Source organism: Delphinus delphis, chromosome 2, assembly GCF_949987515.2.
Source record: "Delphinus delphis chromosome 2, mDelDel1.2, whole genome shotgun sequence".
Lineage (NCBI taxonomy): Eukaryota > Metazoa > Chordata > Mammalia > Artiodactyla > Delphinidae > Delphinus > Delphinus delphis.
The window spans coordinates 125,349,041-125,371,969 of record NC_082684.1 but is presented as its reverse complement, the minus strand read 5'-3'; the positions used below and the strand labels follow the sequence as shown (position 1 = coordinate 125,371,969).

Below are 22,929 nucleotides of genomic sequence, written 5' to 3'. Positions count from 1 at the left end.
ATTGTTTTCCCACAGGAGTGTGAGAGCACAGGATCTAGTTTGGCATATGGCACCCAACTGCCTCATCCTAAGAGTTGGCACCCCTGGATGCCATGTGTCTTCTATGTCAAATTTCAATTCAAGAGGTTATAGAATGTGTTTTCTAGTTTTGAAACATAATTTCAAGGAATTGTGACTTTTGTTCAAAAACTTTAAGTTCTAAATAAATGAGAGCACATGCATAAAATAGAATATTGAGACACTGAAATTGAATTTTTGAAGTTTTAAATGCCATGGGGAAACAACAAGGAAGTAAAAAAAGTTACAAGAAAATCATATATAGCATCACCTCAAGAATGTAAAAGTGCAGATATAAAAGACCAAAAGAAAATATGCTAAAGGCTTATCATGTAGCCAAATCTGCCAGTCTATTTCTTTTATCATTCTGGGATTTCTGTCTGACTTAAGAAGGCCTTTCTGGATAGCCTTCCTAATATTTATTTGTATGATGTGACTTTTTACCCAACATTCAGATTTAAAATCCAACTGAAATTTACTCCTCTATAAGGCATATTGTTGGCATCCAATTCTATATTCATCCAACAACATTGATTAGGGCAAGATATTTATTAAATATGCCATCTTTTCCCATTGAGTTAAAATACATCTATGCTTCAATCTGTTTGCAAAATTGCCCATCTCTTTCAGTGATTTTTATTATTTTTCATTTTGTGTCAATACTATACTATTTGGACTAGTATAGTTACATAATACTTTTAGGATATGACACAACTCTCCTCTTACTATTCTTTTCCAAGCATCTCTTGCCAATATTTATGGGTTTGGGCTCAGCTAAAACAAAACTCTAAGGTACTGATTGAAACTGTATATTGCATTTATATATTAACATCAAAAGGACTGATGTCTTCAAATACAGTTTCCCCATCTATGCACATAGTATATTTCTCCGTTAGTTAGATTTTAAGTCCGTTATTAAAAATTTATACTTCCATACTTGTTGCCTTTGGCATGCATTCCTAGGGCAAAATAAAAATACAATATACACAAAGTAAAAAAGAGTCAGATAGATTATTTCCAACACTCAGCCCAAAAATTAGACTTCCTGATGTACAAAGAGCTTACATAGTTGATAAAGAACAACAATCATAATTATAAACTGGTGCAGCCACTATGGAAAGCAGTATGGATGTTCCTCAAAAAATTAAAAATAGAACTACCATATGACCCAGAAATTCCACTTCTGGGAATATATCCCAAAGAAATGAAAACACTATGCTGAAGAGATATATGCACCCCCATGTTCACAGCATCATTATACACAATAGCCAAGACATGGAAATAACTAAGTGTCCAAAGAAGTTGTTAGTTGTGTATACACACACACACACACACACACACACACACACACACACACATATCCTCACAATATATACAATGGAATTTTATTCAGCCATAAGAAAGAAAGAAATTCTGCCAATTGGGACAACACAGAAGGACCTTAGGACCTTGAGGGCATTATGCTAAGTGAAATAACCCAGATGGAGAAAGACAAATACTGTATGATCTCACTTATATGTAGAATCTAAAAAACAAACAAACAAAGAAACCCAACCAAACTCATAGAAAAAGCGATTAGATTTGTGGTTTCCGGAGTTGGGGGTGATGGGTGGGAGGATTAGGGAAAGGTGGTTAGAAGGTACAAACTTTTGGTTACAAGATAAATAATTACTGAGGTTGTAATGTATGATATATTTGAAAGTTGTTGAGAGTAGATCCTAAGAGTTCTCACCACAAGGGTGATATTTTTATCTGTGTGAGGTGCTGAATGTTAACTAAATTAATTGTGGTAATCATTGCATAATATATATAAGTCAAATCATTATGATGCACACCTTAAACTTATACAGTGTTGTATGTCAATTATATCTCAATAAAACTGAAGGAAGAAAAGAACAACAGTCATAGAGGATAATGGGCAAAAGCCATTCTTGTAAAAGAGGGATTGGGGACAGCTGATGAGAGTATGAAAGAAGACACCACCTAACACACCTCACAAGCAATCAAGGAGATGCAAAGCAAAACACAATACTTTTGTTTACTAATCTGATGAGATGTGCAAAACAATAACAACAAAAAACTCTAATTTCCAGTGGTGCTGAAGATGTGCATCTCACACATTACTGGTGGGAGTGTAAATTGTAAAAGGATGTGCCAGCATAGGCTAAACATTAAAATGCACACATCCCTTGAATGATACTATTAAGATATTATCTTACAAAAGTAAAGAGTTCTAGTACAGAAAAAAGCTGTATATAAAAGGCTCTCCCCATCCTGTGCCCCCAGCATCATTTGTGATAGCAAAAGTCTGATCAAAAATAAAGGATGTATAGTTATCCCTATAAAATCCTTTGTTTACTTCTTTGATCTAATTAACATGGGGAAATAGGGTTTAAAATGAGAAAGCATGCAAATGAAACAGGACCTCAGATGAAGACATGTGACCCTCATACTTGCTGCAAGGTATTGGTCAGTGAGTGAAGTCTTCAGTCTCAGAACAACACAAGGTATGGATTAGAACAATATGGCTCCTCTCAAGCACACCCAGCTTGTAAGAATGGAATAAAATAATTTAACAAGGTGAATCTCTAGTTCCAGGACAAGATAGAGTAGAAAAAAAAAAAAAACCTGGTGGTGAAAAAGTATTTGAAGAAATAGTGTCTAAAAATTTCCCCAATTTGGCAAAAGACATAAATCTGCAGATTTAAGAAGTTAAGCAAACCTGAAACATTATAAATCCAAAGAAATCTATGCCAAACACAAAATAATCAAATTCCTGAAAATTAAAGACAAAGAAAAAACCTTGAAAGCAGAGTAAGAGAAATGACATCTTACCTATAGGGGAATATAATTCAAGTGAATGGATTTCTCATGTGAAACCATAAAGACAAGAAGCAAGTGGAATAACATTTTTCAAGTGCTGAAAGAAAAGAACAGTGAACCCAGAATTCTATATCAGCAAATGTATCCATCAAGAATGAAGGGAGAATTAGGGCATTATCAAAGGAAGGAAATCTAAGAGAATTTGTCACTAGCAGACCTACCTTAAAAGAATGGCTAAGAAAGTTCTTAAAATGGGAAGAAATGATAAAAGAAGGAATCTCAGAACATCAGGAACAGAGAAAAAAACACTGGAAAAAACAAAAGTTTGAGTGATATATGAAATTTTTCTTCTCCTTTTTAAAATTATTTTTGATAGTTAAAGCAAAAATTATAACACTGCTTGATGTACTTCTCAAAGTTCTATATAGAGGAAATATTTAAAATAATTATAAATAGGAGACAGTAAAGGGACTTAAACGGTGGTAAAGTATCTACATTTCATTCAAGCTGGTAAAATATCAACACTAGTAGACTGTGGTAAGTTATGTATACATAATGCAACACCTAGAGAAACCACTAAAATTCAAATAATTGAACTTATACAGAAGGTGTTCTCTAATCACAATGGAATCAAAATTGGAAGTCAATAATAGAAAGATAAAAGGAAAATATCCAAACACTTGGAAAACTGAACAACACACTTGTAAATAATCCATGGGTCAAAGAGGAAGTCTGAAGAGTAGTTTTAAAAAAATGAATTAAAAGAATACTAAAATACAACATATCAACATTCGTAAGACACAGTTAACACACTGCTGAGAGGGAAATTTACAGCACTAAATGCTTACATTAGAAAAGAGTAAAAATCTCCACTTAATAATCTAAGCTCTTGGTTTATGATATGAACAAAATAAACCCACAGCCAGCAAAAGGAAGAAAAGAATAAATATAATAGTAGAAGTCAATGGCATTGAAAAGAGCACAACAATAGAGAGAAATCAATGAAACAAAAAGCTGGTTCTTTGAAATAATAAAATTGGCAAGACTCTAGCAAGACTGACAAAAAAGAGAAGACATAAATTACCTATAACAAGAATGAAATGAAATATTGCTACAGATTCTCAGACACCAAAAGCATAATAAGGGGATATTAAAAACAACTCTATACACATAAACTTGGTCACTTAGATGAAATGGACCAATTCTTTGAAAAGCACAAGCTACCACAACTTACTCAAAATGAAGGAGATAATTTGAATATTCCTATAACTATTAAATAAATTTCATTTGTAATTTCATATCTCCCCAAAGAGAAATCTCCAGGCTCACTTTGTTCCTGAAGAAGTTTAAAGGTTACTACCACACATTTAAAGAAGAATTAATACCAATTCTACACAATATTGAGTATAGTTCCCCATGCTATACAATAGGTCCTTGTTGGTTATCTATTTTATATGTAGTGGTGTGCACATGTTAATCCCAAACTCCTAATTTATCCCATAATTAAAATAAAATAACTAATAAAAGAAAAAATGAAATTAATAATGAAATAATAATAAAATGATAACCAAATTTGCCATTTTAACTGTTTTTAAGTTTACAATTCAGTAACATTAAAAAAAATATGAAATACTTCACAAATTTGCATGTCATCTTTGCACAGGGCCCATGGTAATTTTCTCTGAATCGCTCCAACTTTAGTGCTACCAAAGTGAGTGCTGGCCAACTGACTTTTGATAAAGGTGAAAAAGTAATTCAATGGAGGACGGAGAGTCTTTTCAAAAAATGGATATGTTTGCAAATTGGATATCCATCAGCAAAAAGACAATAAAATAAGCAAAAACCCCTCAACCTCACATTTTATACAAAAATTAAGTCAATGGAGCATAGATTTATATGTTAAACAAACCTATAAAATCTTTAGAAGACATAGGAGAAAAATCATTGGGACCTGGGGCTTGGCAACATCAAAAGCAAAATCAATAAATTGGACTTCATCAAAATTTAAACATTTTTGGTCTGAGAAAGACCCTTAATGTTAAGAAGATAAAATGACAAGCTACAGAGAAAATACTGGGAGAAAATACTTGTAAACCACATACCTGACAAAAGACTCATATCTAGAATATATAAAGAACTCTCATAATTCAACACTATAAGAAAAACATTACAGTTGGAGTATGGGCTAAAGCCCTGAAGAGACTAGATATAAAGAAAGGCTCCAAAGAAGACGAACAGATGGCCAAAGAGCACATGAATAGATGCTCAATACTGCTAATTATTAGAGAAATGCAAATCAAAACTACAATGAGGTAACACTTCACAGTAGTCAGAATGGCCATCATCAAAAAGTCTACAAACAATAAATGCCAGAGAGGGTGTGGAGAAAAGGGAACCCTCCTACACTGTTGGTGGGAATGTAAAGTAGTACAGCCACTATGGAGAACAGTATGGAGGTTCCTTAAAAAACTAAAAATAGAGCTACCATATGACCCAGCAATCCCACTCCTAGGCATATATCCGGAGAAAACCATAATTTGAAAAGATACACGCACCCCAGTGTTCACTGTGGCACTATTTACAATAGCCAAGACATGGAAGCAACCTAAATGTCCATTGACAGATGAATGGATAAAGGAGAGGTGGTACATATATACAATGGAATATTGCTCAGCCATTAAGAAGAATGAAATAATGCCACTTGCAGCAACATGGATGGACCTAGAGATTATCATACTAAGTGAAGTAAGTCAGACAGAAAGACAAATATCTATATCACTTACACGTGGAATCTAAAATATGACAAAAATGAACTTATTTACAAAACAGAAACAGACTCACAGACTTAGAAAACAAATGTATGGTTACCAAATGGGAAGGGGGCGGGCGGGGAGGGATAAATTAGGAGTTTGGGATTAACATAGCCACACTATTATACATAAAATAACTAACAAGGACCTACTGTAGAGCACAGGGAACTCTATTCAATATTCTGTAATAACCTATATGGGACAAGAATCCAAAAAAAACAATGGATATATGTATAACTGAATCACTTTGCTATACACCTGAAACTAACACAACATTGGAAATCAGCTATACTCCAATACAAAATAAAAATTAAATTGAAAAAGCCAACAATTAGAGCTAATTAATGAAAAAATAAAAAAGTAAAATAAAGGCTTTTATGTTTAGAACCATCACTGCTACTGCAGCCAGTATGTAAATGGGGCTCAAGATGATTAAACAGCAACACCCAGGCCCTGTGCCCAGAGAGGTTTGTGGGTGTAATCCAGAGAAGACCACAGAGAGGGACACCCAAAAGGGACCAAGGTCAAGGTGTGCAGACATGGGACCTTCCCTGTTGCTGAACAGAGAGGGGAAGGGATTCAAACCAACCTTTCAGCACTGCCTGCACCAGGGCATCACCAATAGGGACAGGAAGAGTCAGCCGTACCTACTTGAAGCACTTAAATTTGAACTTGAGCCTATCTTTGCAGTTATGGCATCTGCTCCGGAGGACTGCTGGGTGGAGTGGACAGGCTGTCCTTGGAGGTTCTCAGTGCCCAAATCACGGGTTCCACAATGCCTTTTAAGTGAGTTTCCTATGGTAGTGCAGTGCCAGGCAGGGTTAAGCTGCCAGGAGCTCCTCTGGAGACGTGTGACATACAGGAGAGGGCCAGCGGGTGGCCAACACTCCAGTACAGAAGGGTGTAGCCAGCAGGGCAGAGGTACCCCACCTCAGAGATTCCATCTCCTTTGGGAAGGAGGGGTCACCATGATCACGGGACCACATGTCCGGTCAGTACTGCACTTCCCCAGAAACCAAACAGGACCCTGTGGGGCTCCTGGGCACAAAAGCCTTTCTGGGTCCCCCATTTCTTGATTACAGGAAATAGGCTTCATTCAGCCTCCATGACCTTCTCTGAGTTCCAAGAGGCAGGTTCAAACAGTTGCTAATCAGGGAAGGGAGGGGATGCAGAGACAAGGGAGTATCAATCCAGAAACAATAGTGCAGCCTTGGGGTAGGGTCCTGGTTTCCCCTCAAGGGATATACATAACAATATCTTTGAGCTGTTTTGCAGATACTGAAACCCCCACCAGGCGGAAGTTAACTGTATGCTGCCCACAAGCACATAGACACCAGACTGGTTGGAACCAGAAGGTTGATCTCCCCACCAACCAATCAGAAGAATGTCCATGAGCTGATCACGCCCTCTTTGAACCATTACTATAAAACTTCTCACTACCCCCTCCAGGTCAGGACACACAGTTTTGAGGGCATTAGCCCTCTGTGGCCCCCTTTGCCTGGCAAAGCAATAAAGCTATTATTTTCTACTCCACCCAAAACTCTGTCTCCAAGATTTAATTTGGTGTTGGGGTACAGAGGCTGGATTTGGCTTCACTCCCACCACCCCCAAATGAGCTGGCACTGCAAAGGAGCTGCATTTGTGGATGAACCATCTTTTATTACCTATATTTGATGCTCTGGCAACTTGGGGCCTTGCTGATCCTGGAGAAACGGCCTCTCCCAGGGCCAATTCCTAGAGATGGTAAAGAACCCATCCTCAAAAAAGTCCCTTCCTATACAAACAAACCAATTCAGAGCCCACATCCCCAGCTACAGACTCTGCTGGGGTTTCACACTCCAGGCCACTGTCCCTGCTGCCCTAATCACCCCAGGGCCAGGGAACCCGATAACTAGGGACACCCCCTAGGGCCCCGAACCTACTGAAACTATTCAGACCAGCCAATCCTAAGCCTGCTTACCCTGCCTGGCCTGGTCCTTCCCATGGAAACCACAGTAATGGCTCTTGCCCACATTTTCTCCTCACGCCCTCTGCCTTCTGACTTCCTGATGCTTCCCCCTGTGGCCCCCTGTGGTGTGGCGTGCCCCCTCCTCCAGGTAACTCTGAGTCACAAACTATCTTTCCAATGGCAGTCATCTCCTGATCTGTTGCTTTACTATGCCTCAAATTATCTATTAATTCACTATATTTTAAAGTATTGGATTGGCCAAGAAGTTCATTTGGGTTTTTCCATAAGATCTTAGGAAAAACCCGAACAAACTTCTTGGCCAACCCAATCATTTGTCCTTGAGGTTATGACTGTTAAACTTCACATACTCAACCTCCCTTTCTATACCATGTGGCTCCATTCTTCACAACAAGACTTTTGGGTTGCTTCATCAAATCCTGAGTTAAAGGGGACCCTTTAGAATACTGAGAGAGATGGAACCAACTCCCAGCTTGGTTTACAGAGTGCAAAGGAAGTCAGCAGCCTGTCCCAGGGAATGAAGCCCACATGCAGGGTGAGAGACCCTGGGCACCGCAGCAACAGGGGTGGTTAAGCGAGGTGTGAAAGGAAAAATGTTGCCTGCCATATCAGGAAACAAAGGATGTTGCAGCCGTCAAGCCATCACATTACAGGCTCCCCGGGGTGGTGAGCCCTGAGGGAACTTAGGATGGAAACAGGATGCCCGCCATCAAGCAGTCGGTCACTGCAGCCACCCCTGATGGTGCACCCTGAGGGGACTCAGGATGAGAAAACACAGGATACTGGCCCCAGGGAGCTGAGGTGCATATCAAAGGAATGATTTCAGTGAGCCCAGACTCTTGCATCTTCCCATATACGGAAAAGTGCTGAATTCCTTAACTTGAGATGTCTGGTTTTCTTTAATTAACAGTAATCTTCTGATGTTCTGACCACCTGGTCTTTGTTGCAAGAACTCCTGTATGTCCTGGCTCCCCCCTTCCCTCTTCAGAGACGAGACGTCGCTCAGAGCTACCTGAGAGGCTGCCGCCCAGGCTTTAGTCCTCAGTTCTGTTCACCAAATAAAACATAATTCTCAACTTTTAGCTTGTGCATTTTTTTCCAGTCAACAGAGGTCTAGGTCAGAGTCTGGGGGCACTGAGTTTCTTCCCATTCTGATTGTAGTTTAGTCAAGGGCACACACAGGAGGGGAGTGTTACTGTGACCAAAACAGAATGAGAAAGGGCAGTGAGGGAATGAGCCTTATGCTAAACCTTGTTAACTGATTGGTTTGTGAGCTGATGAAAGCTTGATTTCCCAAACCAGTAATGGGAAGCATTCCAACCTAAAAAGGTGTGAAGGATGAAGAAGGCAGATTATCCAGCAGGCCCTGGACTTAAAGGGGAAGTGAAGTGGGCGGCAGGCTCTCAGTTACTACATCAGGGTGTAGCCCAGAGTGATGTCATTGCTTTCCCTCCACTCCCATGGAGCAGCTCCCCAGGGCAGCAGCCAGTGCTTCTGGCTATAATATGTTGGGTCCCAGCATCTCACTTTTTTCCCTGTGCTTTAAACCACATCACCTGGTCCTAAATCCCTGCTCAAAATTGTTTTCCTTCCTTTCTTTCCCTCTCTCTCTTGCCTTACCTTAATCCTTTCTTTCTATTTTATTTATTTATTTAATTTTTTATTGAAGTATAGTTGATTTACAATATCAACTATAGTTGATAGTATAGTATCGTTGTTAGTATTGGGTATACAGCACAGCAGTTCAGTTATATATACATATAAATTGGGTGGACCAAAAAGTGCCTTTGGTTTTTTAAGTAAAAATAAAAGACACATTTTTTATTTTCACCGAGAACTTTATTGAACAACGTAGTCACCCTTTTGTTCCACTACCTTCTCCCATTTTCCAGGCAGCCTCATTATTCCATCTTCCCCAAACTTTTTATCTTTTTGAGCAAAAAACTGTTCCAGGTGCCTTTTACAGTCGTCCAGGGAACTGAAATTTTTTTCCATTAAGAGAATTTTATAAAGACCGAAATAAATGGAAATCCGAAGGTGCAATGTCTGGTGAATAAGGTGGATGAATCAGAACTTCCCAGCCAAGCTGTAACAGTTTTTGCCAGGTCATCAAAGAAACATGTGGTCTTGTGTTATCCTGATGGAAGATTATGGGTTTTCTATTGACTAATCCTGGATGCTTTTTGTCGAGTGCTGCTTTCAGTTGGTCTAACTGGGAGCAGTACTTGTTGGAATTAATGGTTTGGTTTTCCAGAAGGAGCTCATAATAGAGGACTCCCTTCCAATCCCACCATATACACAACATCACCTTCTTTGGATGAAGACCAGCCTTTGGTGTGGTTGGTGGTGGTTCTTTTCGCTTACCCCATGATCTCTTCCGTTACACATTATTGTACAGTGTCAACTTTTCATCGCCCATCACAATTTGTTTTAAAACCAAAACGTTTTCATTATGTTTCAGTAGAGAATTGCATGTGGAAATATGGTCAAGAAGGTTTTTTTCGCCTAACTTACATGGAACCCAGACATCAAAGCGATTCACATAAGTAAGCTGGTGCAAATGATTTTCAACATTTGATTTGGATATTTTGAGTATGTTGGCTATCTCCCACGTGGTATAACATTGATTGTTCTCAATTATTGTTTTGATTTGATCACTATCAACTGGTCTACCCAACCGTGGAGCACCGTCCAGTGAGAAATCTCCAGTACAAAACTTCGCAAACCACTTTTGACACGTTCGATCAGTCACAGCACCTTCTCCATATGCTGCACAAATCTTTTTGTGCACTTCAGTTGTGTTTTTACCTTTCTTGAAATAATAAAGCATAATATGCTGAAAATGTTGCTTTTTCCTTCCATCTTCAATATTAAAATGTCTACACAAAAATTCAACAATTTTGATTTTTTTAAATGCACGCTGATATGACAGCTGTCACATGTAATCTAACAAAATTGTTTTGAATGAAGTTAAAGACAACTAAGTGCTACTAGAGCCATCTTCTGCAAAAAACCAAATTTGGCCCACCCAATATATATATACTGCTTTTTAGATTATTTTCCCTTAGAGGTTATTACAAAATATTGACTATAGTTTCCTATGCTATACAGTAGGTCCTTGTTGGTTACCTATTTTATATGGAGTAGTGTGTATATGTTAATCCCAACCTCCTAATTTATCCCTACCTCCACCCCCCTTTCCCCTTTGGTAACCATAAATTTGTTTTCTATGTCTGTGAGTTTCTGTTTCATAGATAAGTTCAGCTGTGTCATATTTTAGATTCCACATATAAGTGATATCATATGATATTTGTCTTTCTCTGACTTATTTCACTTAGTATGATAATCTCTAGGTCCATCCATGTTGCTGCAAATGGCATTACTTCATTCTTTTTTATGGCTGAGTAATTCCATTGTACGTATGTATGTGTGTGTGTGTGTGTGTGTGTGTGTGTGTATATATATATATATATATATATATATATACCACATCTTCTTCATCTATTCACCTGTCAATGGACATTTAGGTTGCTTCCATGTCCTGACTATTGTAAACAGTGCTGCAGTGAACTATGCATGTATCTTTTAAAATTAGAGTTTTCTCTGGACATATGCCCAGGAGTTGGATTGCAGGATCATATGGTAGCTCTATTTTTAGTTTTTAAAGGAACTTCCGTACTGTTCCCCTTACCTTAATTCTTATCACCACTCTCCATAATTCTTTAAACCTCACTTGATATAAATCACCTTGAAGCCACCTGACTCTCCAGGGGGAATAAATTCTAAATTGCACGATGATATCTGTAAAACCTTCAGAGTCTTGAAAAAGGGGAAAGAACAAACTCAAGAATGAGAAATGCTTTACCTCCTTAATGCCTCTTAGAGCAAGATATTTTGCTCCCTAGCAAACATGCAAAATGCCCCTGGTTTTAAGTTTGAGAGCTGATCCCATGGTTTGCACTGAGGTTCCAGGAACATAATGCACATTTGAGGTAACTAGAAATAAAGGATAAATAATGCATTTTGTTTGTGTCATCTCCGATTAAGATGCACCACTTGCATTCTTTAAGGCTCTTCCTGTGGGTAAGTTGTGAGTGGCTGGGAATTCACATACCAGGACAGCGGCCTGAAAGGATTTTTCCTCCCTCCCTCAGCAGCTGGTTACTGTTTCTCTATCCACTTCTTTGGCAAAGGTTGCTTGAGCACCTACAAATGCAAGCAACTGTGCAGCAAAGAGCACAGCTCTGCCCCAGGGCACAAGGTGGGGGCCTGCCCTGAAGGCTCTTGTGGGTTTACAGGAGGCCCGTGCCACACAGGTGTGACAGGCCCTGTACTCAGGCACCTTGGCCTCAGGCAGTGCTGATTAGGGAGCTAGCTACCTGCCCAGGTAAACACTCCAGGAAACTGAATGAGCACGACTTGGGGGATATAATCAAAATACAACTTAATTCTTACCTCCCTCTGACCTCTTTAAATATCTTCAGTTGGGGGAACTCAGAAGGGGTGTTCCTTCCACTGGGTGAGAAACTGGCTACCCCCTCACCCCCTGATTTACAAACACAACCTGAATCACAAATGGACTGTCCTCTGTTCTCCTGGTGTTAATCTCTCAGGATGCATTTAAGGTCAGCCTTCCCCTCTGGCCCATGGTTGGGGCTCCCACCTGCTGTTAAGGGGCCAGGCCTGGCATCTTTTGCTGTTTAGAGGCAGAAGGAGGGTACTGCACACCCTATCCTGTGCCCCAGGCCTGGCAGATGTTGAAGGCTCACTTGCCCTTGTGGGCGTTTTTATTTGTTCCTCGGAGATTCCCAACATGGGGTCACTTGCAGTTTCCTTGACATAAGTTGCCACACGCCTGCTCTAATGGTAGCGTGTAGCAACTTCAGCTTTCTTAGGAATCTGACGTACATCTCTGGCTTCTTGTTGTTGGGGTGCTTCCGCCCCTCCAAGTGGCCCCAATAAAAGGGCCCAGTGCGACCGACACAGCCTCCAGGAAGGTGGTTTGATCTCTTTCCTCACCCCATAGATGCCCAGGTGAGGCCCAGACCCTGGTCCACTCTGCTGCCAACCAAGAGATGGCACCTTGTTCTCCAATGTCCCCGCTGATCTTCAGCCTAAGGGCCTTGAGTGAAAGGCAGGCACTTCCTCATTCCCCCATTAGACAAAGGGGCTGACACCTGCATTCTAATGGCCTTTGCAAACACTTCTCATCACAGAACCCCTTCTCCCACACCTGGTTCCTTCCTTGGATCCCTGATCAGCCTGAGAAGTCCAAAAACCAAGGGAGTGATTCTAGCTCATTTCCTTCCCAGCTTGTGAACCTTGGCCCGGCGCCTCACTTTGGGATGCAGTAGCTGCCACACTTCCACACCTGTGTCTAAACTTAAATACTGACATCCTGTTACAGGTGGCTTTACAAAGGAGGTCATACTTGACTGAAATGGCATAATAGAGTATTTGAGAGATTTGTTTCCACAGGAAAAGTGCTGGGTCAATGGGATGGCCATATGAGCACATGTATCTTGATCCCTATTTCACAGCATACAGAAAAACCAAGTCCACATTGATAGTATTTCTGAATGCAAAGGGTAAAACGATAAAACTTCTAGAAAGTAATATAGGACACCTTCCTAAATTTAGGATGGGCAAAGGTTTCTGAAACAGGATGCCAAACTACCAACTATTAAAAAAAAGTGATAAAACAGACACATAACATTAAGAACTTCTTTTTGCTCAAAAACATTATTAAGAGGGTAAAAAGGCAAACTACACAGAGAGAAAAGATCATTGAAGTCCATATAATCAAGAAAGGGCTGGTATTCAGAAAATATACAGAAGAAGTTAATAAGAAATAGTTAAATGCAATAGAAAAATGAAAAGATACCTGAACATACACTTTACAAGAGGACATCTGAATGGCCAAGAATCAATGACAATTTGCTCAACCTCATTAGTTATCAGATAAATTAAAATTGCAATTAGATACCACTGGTTGACTAAAATTAGTAAAACAGAAAATACCATTGATGAAGATGTGAAGCAACTAGAGCCCTCCTATGGGGCTGATGAGCGTGTAATTGGTTCAACAACTTTGGAAAATTACTTAGCAGTGAGACAGGAGGAAAAGGGGCAGGACACAAACACTAGATAATGAAGAAGGGGCGCAGCTGTTGGGATGCGATAGGCTGGAACCAGCTGAAACCAAGGTGTCTTTGAGAAGAGTCCAGCCATTGACCTTTAGCTCATTATACCTTCAATGTAATACTAAAAATCACTCCCCCTTAAAGCCATGACAGTTCCGAGGAGGACCATAGAAGGCAAAAACTAGGCAGTGGCTCAACTCCTGGGAAATCCCCAGCCTACCCCAAAATAGCAAGAATATTCCTCCCACCTGTTAGCCTATGAAATTACTTAACCCATAAAAACCTACAACCCCATGCCCTGGGGCCGCTCTCACTTTCTGAGACAGTCTGCATTCTGCCTATGGCGTGTGTATCTCTATAAATCAACTTGCTTTCCCTTTGCTCTGGCTCACTCTTTCCTGTGTGAAGCCAAGAACTTGGTGGTCATAAGGACTCCTGCAGGTCCCAGGATGTGACATCTCCCTCTCCTGCAACAGCAGGATCTACCAAAAGCTGATCATTCGTATACAATATATATGCATACTGTATATCATACATATACGGTATGACCAGCAATTTCAGATCTTGGTATATTTCCAACGAAGATGTATACGTGTATACCAAAACATAGGGAAGGTATTTCCACAGCAGCATTACTCATAGAGAACTAGAAGCAACCCCAATGATAAACGATGGGTATATGGGTGTATATTCACACATGGACAAATAGCATGTTAGCAGCAGAGTACGAACGAATGACCCAGTGGTACACACAACAGACATACTATTTGACTCATCACATGAAGTTTAAAAATAAGCAAAAATAATCTACAGGTTAGAGGTCAGGACAGTGGAGAGAGTGGGTAGAGGAAAAAGGAAGCAGGGTGAGGAAAAAACACAAGGGGGCAGAATGGCTGCAGATAAGGCTCTATTCTTTGGTCTGAGAGGTGATTATGAAGCGATATTTGCATATTATAACTCATTCTGATGTGAGTTTTTCTGTAGGTGTATTACACTTCAATAAAGAGGATGGGCAATAAGGATCTATGGACCATAAAAGAACTCTACGTAAAGTTAATAAATAGGCTCATGAAGGGCTTCTCCAACTTTTGTCTGCACACGTTTTTGAAAAACAGCCTTACTGGCATGTAGCTGGACATTTGCTAGTATGCTATTGATCGTTTCACTCGGTTTGAATGCTTTTAATCACATCAGCAAACCAGTTGGCCCCTTCCTCCAATCCCTTCTCCACACAGCCAGAAAGAACTTGAAAAGATGAATTTATGTCATGGCTTTCTCTGCCTGAATCCTATCAGTACTGCACTAAAATAAAACACAAACTTTTAAGCCTTCATTGTTTCTTTTGGTTCTGCAACTTGTGGCCATGCCCACCTCTGCAGGCTCACCTGGCTCCAGGCTCTCCTAGGTCAGCACTTCAGGCTGAAGCCTCCCATCCATCCCCAAACACGCGAGTTGATTTCTTCACCCCTTCTTGCACTTGTGATTGACTTTGTCAGAAGAGCTTTCACAGCGCTTCCCCTCCTCCTCCCTTTATTCCAAGTGTCTGCTTCAATTTCACTCCTGCTGAGAAGACTTCTTTGTCTCCCCTGTCTAAACTACCCTCCCCCTCATTTTATTGCAGGACCAATTACTTCTTCTGTAGCACTATCATAATCTGTAATAACATTGCCCATCCATCCATCCATCCATCCACCTGTCCATCTGTCCATCCATCCTGTGTATGCTCTCTCTGGAGAATTTAAGTTCTGGGAACTTGCCTTCTTTGAATCCCCAGGACCTAGCAAAGTTCAGGGCATGTAATAGCTACTCAGTAAAAGCATGCTGAAGAAATAAATGAAAATTAAAAAGGGAACTAACCATTCAATACATTCCTCTGCTTTATATCTGAGCACTTCCCCCTTTTGTTAAAATCTAAAGTGACTCTTTCTTGAAGAATACATAACTATTGATATTTTCATTCAACAAAATTATATTGAGTCCCTCCTAATTCAGCAGCGTGTTGCACACAGAGGGTACACTAAGACACAGACACTGCCTACGTTTTAGTGGTGGAGTGAGACTCCATTACATTATTGTGGTTCATACTGGTTTGTAAAGAAGTTACATAATTGTAAAAAAAAATTATGAAAATGGAAACAATCATCTTTTTTTTTAGTCAGAAACTCAAAGAAACAACCAGAGAAAAAGGCTTAGAAAGGTTTACTGGGAACTATTCTGACCTACCAATTTTTTAAATATTGCTTAATTATTTCAATAATGCAGTCTGTATTAACACCTTTATTCTGTGGTCTAAAAGGAGATCATGTTGTTGAGATGCAGTAGCAATGATACAGGATGATATGATGCAGGAAGTGACAGTGGGTAGGACCTTCACAGAAACGGACATGGCTGGAAGGAAGGGCTAGCAAACTTGCAAACACACCAGCATTAGCACCAGGAGAAGGTGTTGTGGGCAAGAAGGGACACATGCTCTGATGGAGCTCGAATACCTTCCTTACCGCCTCCTGATAGACAATCTCCCTGCCCCGAAACACACATATCTAGTTTCAACATAGCAGCCACAGGGATCCTGTTAAACCTAAGTTGGATCAAGTCCCCCTGCCCAGGACCCTCATCCCATCTTACTCAGAGGAAAAGCCAAAGTCCTGCCACGCCTGGCAATGTTTTGAATGACATGGCGCTCCCCTCTGATCCCCTCTGCTTCCACCCCCTGTCCCCCCAGTCTCTCCCCTCCCATCCCCTCCTGGCTGTTCCCTGAAAATGCCAGCACTCACCAGCTGCAGGCCTTGCGCATCTCCCCTCTTCCTGGACATCCCGACCTCAAGCCTCCCGGCTCCCTCCTCTCCTCCTCCAGATCTTCACAATCAGCTCTTGGTGAAGCCTTCCCAGACCTCCTTCCCTAAATGTTCACTGTGGGTCCTCACTGCTTCAAATCCCCCTTCTCTGCTTTATTTGTTCTCTGCAGCCTTGATCACATATATTGCACACATACATGTTGTATTTATTGTCTACTGCTCTCATTCAAATGTAATTTCCACGAGGACATGGAGTTTGTTTGTCTATTCATTAATACACAGTGCCTGGCACAAAACAGGTACACAATACATATTTTAAAAATCAAATTGAAATGCAATGAGTTCTATATTTCCAAGGATGTTTCTTATTTGTTCTTCAGCTCTTCTATCTAGAGGAGCAGTTTTCAGGATGTCTAGTGTATCCTATCATGGAAAATCTATGGCACGTTTTCTACATAGAAAGAAGAACTGGTGGCCTTAGGCTGTTCTTCACTCTTAAGTCAGTTTGGAAAACTGTCAATGGATTGTTCATCTCTAAGCAAAGGAAATCCAACAGCATCAGGTTAGAAACAATCAGACTTATTTGTTCTTTTTTGCTTTTAAGTTTAAATGCTAAAACATTTTGTACCCAGAGACTAATTAAGAAATGTATCTGCTCCCTGTAAAGGCTTGATAAAAATGTAAATGGTAATAATATTAATGGTAGATTAATTAAACATTCTAAAACAGAGAAGGAATTTTGGAAGTGTTTAAAGTTACTGACAAGACACTTGCAGATAGGGAGTCGGGTGATTCACCCACATTTTAAAGTAAGTTCCATCTGTATCACATCCAATAAAGTCGCTATTTGTTTCTATATAATCAGTGTGTGTGGCGTATGCATGCTCACACGTGTGTATGTGCCTGTGTGTTCTCTTGAGATACTCAGGATGCAACATGACAGTACAAAATGAGATGGTTTTACAATGGGAGAGAAAGTGCTAGAACAACATCATTAAGTTCTGGCAAAGTCAAAGGCGATGCTGCTTCACGTGCATGTTTTGTAAGAACGTGGAGCCTTTAGGCTTCGAATTCTGTCCTGTGCAAAGTAAGTGGCCTCAGGCTGCTCCTTCCACTCTGGTGTTCCCGTTCCATCAATATCCCTTTCATACTCTCCTGCCTCACAGTCTTCAGCCACCGTTAGCCTTTTACAGCATTTTTCAAGAACAAAAGTTGAAATCGATTAAAAAAACCTAACTCATTTTCTCCAGCATCATTTGGGCAAGACATTAATTACTCTGTCCAACAAACTAATGATTTTTCTATCCTTGTGATCATTACTTAGTTTCCATTTTCTACCCATATAATTAAAAATCTCCCTTAAATTAACGGAGGCCATTGAGAAGTCACAAAGCCCAGTGACAGCTGCTGTACACAGCTTGCCCGTGTCCCGAGTTGAAGGCAAACGCTCTGCCCATCAGCCTCCGCATTGACGCCGAGGCTCCCTGAGGTTAGGACCTGTGTCTTTGTCATCAGATTCCCCACTCCTAGTACAGCATCTGACTTGAAGGAGGTGCTCAGCAAAAATCTGTTGACCAATTGACTGAGTGAATGAATAGATAACTGAGAAGAGGTGGGATCGCATGTGTAAATGGTAGATGAAGGGAAGTTCCACCAGCACAGGGGCTGGCCTCAGCCTGTGGCAAAACCTCATGGTCCCTTGCACGGATGCTGGGCATTGAGCCCAGGCGTGCCATGGGGCTGCAAAATGCCCTGCAGTCCCTCTGAGATCAACAGAGGGAGGGGAGAAAGTGCTTCACCCAGAACCACCCGACAGGAAGCGGGGGAGGGTGTGGAGGTGGAGTCTGATGGGCAGGGAGAGGGCGGCACCAAAAACACCATGAGTCGCTTCTATTTCAGCAACCCCGAAACGGCTGTGACGTTTCTGAGGCTGACATAACTCCCATTTTGAGAAAATCTGGGCTGTCCTGGGCCCCACAATGAGTATGTATCCTGTGGCTGTTACCCAAGGCTTCTTGGAGGATGTTCCTGGATTTCCTGGAACACGGGCAGCTCCTCCTGGATGTCCACTAGCTGGCCCCCAAAGTGCTCCCTGGATGGAAATTGCAGGCATGCAGACCTGCTTCTGAATGAATGCACTTTCAACTTAGCGAACGCATAGCCACGTGGCACGGAGTGACAGTCTGCACGGAGTGGTGGCCCTGAAGGCCATGGTGGGACAAGATGTGGGAATGCCGGCTTGAAGGCAGCCTGCAAAGGGGGCAGCTGTGGCCCAGGGAGAGTGACCAGAACTGGCCCGGCTGCCACCAGCCAGGGAGCACGAGGATACCAGAGAGTTAAACTGTGTTACAGAGAATTATAGTCTTCTCAGAACCTGTTCCTTGTCATTCCTTGTGGTTATTATTATTATTATTATTATTTTTGCGGTACGCGGGCCTCTCACTGTTGTGGCCTCTCCCATTGCGGAGCACAGGCTCCGGACGCGCAGGCCCAGTGGCCATGGCTCATGGGCCCAGCAGCTCCGCGGCATGTGGGATCCTCCCAGACCGGGGCACGAACCCGTGTCCCCTGCATCGGCAGGCGGACTCTCAACCACTGCGCCACCAGGGAAGCCCTATTATTATTTCTTAATCACTTAAATTGCATGTGATCATGTAAAAATAAAATCAATTATGTGGGGCAAAAACAAAACTCTTCCTGTACTGGGATCCACTCCTGACTGCAGAGGAGATCAGTCAAGAGCGTGTCAGGGGCCGCCAGCATTGCTGGTGCCAGGCTGCTGGGGGGCAACACTGGGGCTGCAGGATGCTCGGGCAAAAGGACCCCAGCAGGACCTTGTCCACGCCTCATCTTACAGGACCCAGGCCTTTCAACTGGCTGTCAAAAAGGAAAGTTCTGGATGCCTCGCCTGACTGTCCTGGTAGCTGTGACTCCAATCCCGGTGCCCCTTGACAGCAGAGTGGTTGGAAAGAGGGCAGGGAAGATGTTGGTGGTCAGTGGTTCCCAGAAGCACCTCAGCACCTATCAGGACAGTGAAGCCTACCATGGGAGGCAGGCCCGTGGGGGGAGAAGTCGGGAGGGTGATGGGTAAATGGAAGACAAAGGATGCGGGAGAACAAGAGCGAGAGGGAAAAGAGGCAAGGATCAGGGCCTTGTCTAGCTACCTTTGCCTGCATGGGCAGAAACGGCTGGAGGAAAAATTCCTGTAAGTGGGCTTGCTGGGTCAAAATGGAATTAGATGTTACATTTAGATAGATATTTAGACAGATAAATTACCCATCATGAATCACAGCCCCGTTTATATACCACCACCCACTAACCACGTGAAGGCTTGGCCCCCGGCACCCACACCAAGACTGAGTGTCTTTACTCTTTTAAATATTTGCCAACCTGGTGAACAAAACGTGGTACCTCAGACTTTGTTTTTGCTTTTCTTTATTTCCTTCATTTGCATTTCCATGATTACTCATGGAACTGATGAACTTTTCACTGGTATATGGACCATTTGTATTTCTTCTGTGAATCTCTTCTGTATATGCTCTGATTAATTTTACTTGTTTAATTTTCTTATTGATTTGAGGCACTCTTTGTGGATCATGGATATTCAGCTTTTAATTATTTTCCCGTGATTGGTTTGTCTTTTCATTTTTTATGATGACTTTCATCTACAGAAGTTGAAAATTTAATGAAATGAAATCTGCTATATCTCTTGAATGGCTTGTGAGCTTGGTGAGCTGTGTGACTTGCTTAGACTACTCTTCCCCCAAGTAAATGCTATTCTCTGGTATTTCCTTTGAATAGTTCTTGTAGTTATTTCCCCCAAATGCTCCCATGCTAACGCATCTGGAATTAACGTCTGTAAGTGGTAAGAGACTGAGCGAGGCAGTTGCTTCCACTTGGATGGCCATGTGTTCCCACACAGTTAAGTGGTGCATCTTTTCAGCCCTGATTTAAAATGTCACGTTTATCACACACACACACAAAGATGCCTTTGATGCAGCCCTAAGGACAAAAGGAATGGGTAGTGGGAGCCGTGGTGGGGCAGGCGAGGGCTTCAAGGAACTGAGAGTAAGTTGAATGTGTGTGTAGTTCTGTGTGCGATTGTGTGGTTGTGTGTGTGTCTGTACATGTGATTGTGTGGTTCTATGTGTGGTGTGTGCTTGTGTGTATGGGGGTTGTGAACGTGTGGGGCTGTCAGGGGACTGTGTGTGGTGTGTGTGACTGTGTGTGGTTTAGCGTGTGCATAGTTGTGTGTGCAGCTGTGTGGTTGTGTGTGTGGATATGTTTGTGTGTGAGAGGCGTATGATTGTGTTAGTAGTTGTGTGAGTGTGGTTTTGTGTGTGTGTGTGGTTCTATACATGTGAGTGTGTGTGTGAGTTATGTATGTGTGGGTTATGTATGTGTGGGGGGGGCTATGTGTGTGGTGTGTGTCGTGTGACTGTGTGTGGTTGTGTGGTTCAGTGTGTGTGGATATGTTGTGTGTGTGAGGGGTGTATGATTGTGTTAGTAGTTGTGTGTGTGGTTTTGTATGTGTTCTGTGGTTGAGTGTGTGTGACCGTGTTAGTAGCTGCATGTGTGTGTGTTTCAATGTGTGTGCATGCTTATGTGTGTGTGGGTTGTATGTGCTGTGTGTATGGTCGTGTGAATGTTTGTGTGGTTGAAGGTGTGTGTGTGTGTTTAGTTGCATGTGTAGCTGTGTGGTGTCAGCTAACTTGTCTCTTTAGTCCACGGGTCTGCAGACTCAGGGAAGCTGCATCTGGCTCTTACAAGGTGACTGGAATCACACAGAATCCCTGACCTTCAGGCTGAGGGGACTTTATTTTTCTCAGCGGGAGCAATTCATTGGATTTTGCATGGGAAGACAACTGAGCCAGATCTTTGGTGAGCAGAACTGCGCTGCGGCAGGCAGGGACCCTGCTCACTAATCTCCGCGTTTCTCCTGTTCCCAGCCACCAAGCAGAAGGGCATCCCTGGCCCCCAGAAGTGACGTGTGCACTTATAAGTTGCTTTGGTCAGTGACACATGAGGAGAAGTGACAGGTGTCATTCTGGGTGGATGTATCTCATTGTCAGTCCTTCTCTTATGCCCGCTGCCATGCCTGGTGACCTTCTAGACGGCCGCGGCTCTATCAGCGTGAGGGTGACGTGGAGCAGGCTCCCAGCACGGCAGACCTGTGACACAGACCTTGCAGGTGACGTCCCTGAGATCTGGGGGCTGTTAGTCACTGTGTCTAACTAATTGCTGTGCTAAGTCTTTCCATTCACCCCACGGCTTCAAACATCCTCTCTACGGAGGACTCTACGCTTTAACATCCTAGCACACGCCTCACCCCGAGCTAGGAACCCTGGGTTTTCTTTTTTGGCTCTGCCTCTCTCAACCTATGAACTTTCCAGTGCCCAGGGCTCCATTGTGGGCTCTTTTCTCTTCTCTGTCTGCACCCTCCCCCTGGGAAATCGATCCCACACCAGGCTTGGGAAATAGCATTTCTGTACCCGTGTTTTCAAAAGACCAGCGAACACCAGTCCAGGACAACCCATTTCATTTCTGGATGGTGCCTGTGTTACTCTGGACTCTCAGAACTCAATACAAATATTGTCCCTGCCTCCTGAATTGCACTCTCGAATTGAACAATAGTGCCTACCATAAGAAGATCCTTGAAAATGTCAAAACACGCACACACGCACACACACAACTTGAAAAAGAGGTTGGAGCAAACGTAATAATTCAAAAAAAAAAAAGCTTGAACAGTGTAACTAGGAAAGAAATAAAATAAGGAAAAAAGAAGGGAAAGGTAGATGCAGCAGCTTCATCACGTCAAACAGAAAATGCAAAACCTGAAAACAGAATGTTGTCCTACGTCATCAGGAACCTTCTCCAACAATCATATTTGAAAAGCAACAGAAAAAACTGAAACAAGGACCTACTGTATAGCATAGGGAACTATACTCAATGTTTTGTGATAAGCTATATCAGAAAAGAATCTGAAAAAGGAGGTATATACATATATAAATATATATATGACTGAATCACTGTGCTGTAACCTGAAACTTACACAACACTATAAATCAACTGTACTCTAATAAGAAAAATTTTAAAATAAAACATTAAAAAAATGAAAGCATTGAAAGGCTTTAGAAATCTAAATAAATAAATAAATGCAGATTTTCATTTGCTGATAGAGGCTCTTCTATGCATAGACTTGAAAGTTTTTCATTTGGATATGACCTTTTTATTGTACAGATTTACAATCATGGAAACTTGGTTTGAAGTTGTAGTGGTTTTGAGATTCCCTTTCTACCACAAACTGTTATGCTGAATGCCCTTACTTGTATATT

At 41.7% G+C, this 22,929-nt stretch overlaps 1 protein-coding gene and 1 non-coding gene across 2 annotated transcripts in view; both read right to left on the bottom strand.

Annotated features, from left to right (window-relative positions):
• LOC132419776 (OTU domain-containing protein 7A) overlaps positions 1 to 22,929 on the bottom strand; it is a 392,208-nt gene that overhangs the window by 221,074 nt on the left and 148,205 nt on the right. The window lies entirely within an intron of this gene.
• On the bottom strand, positions 4,499 to 4,602 carry LOC132421263 (U6 spliceosomal RNA). The gene has a single exon (XR_009518549.1). It is a non-coding gene; the product is annotated as a U6 spliceosomal RNA (small nuclear RNA).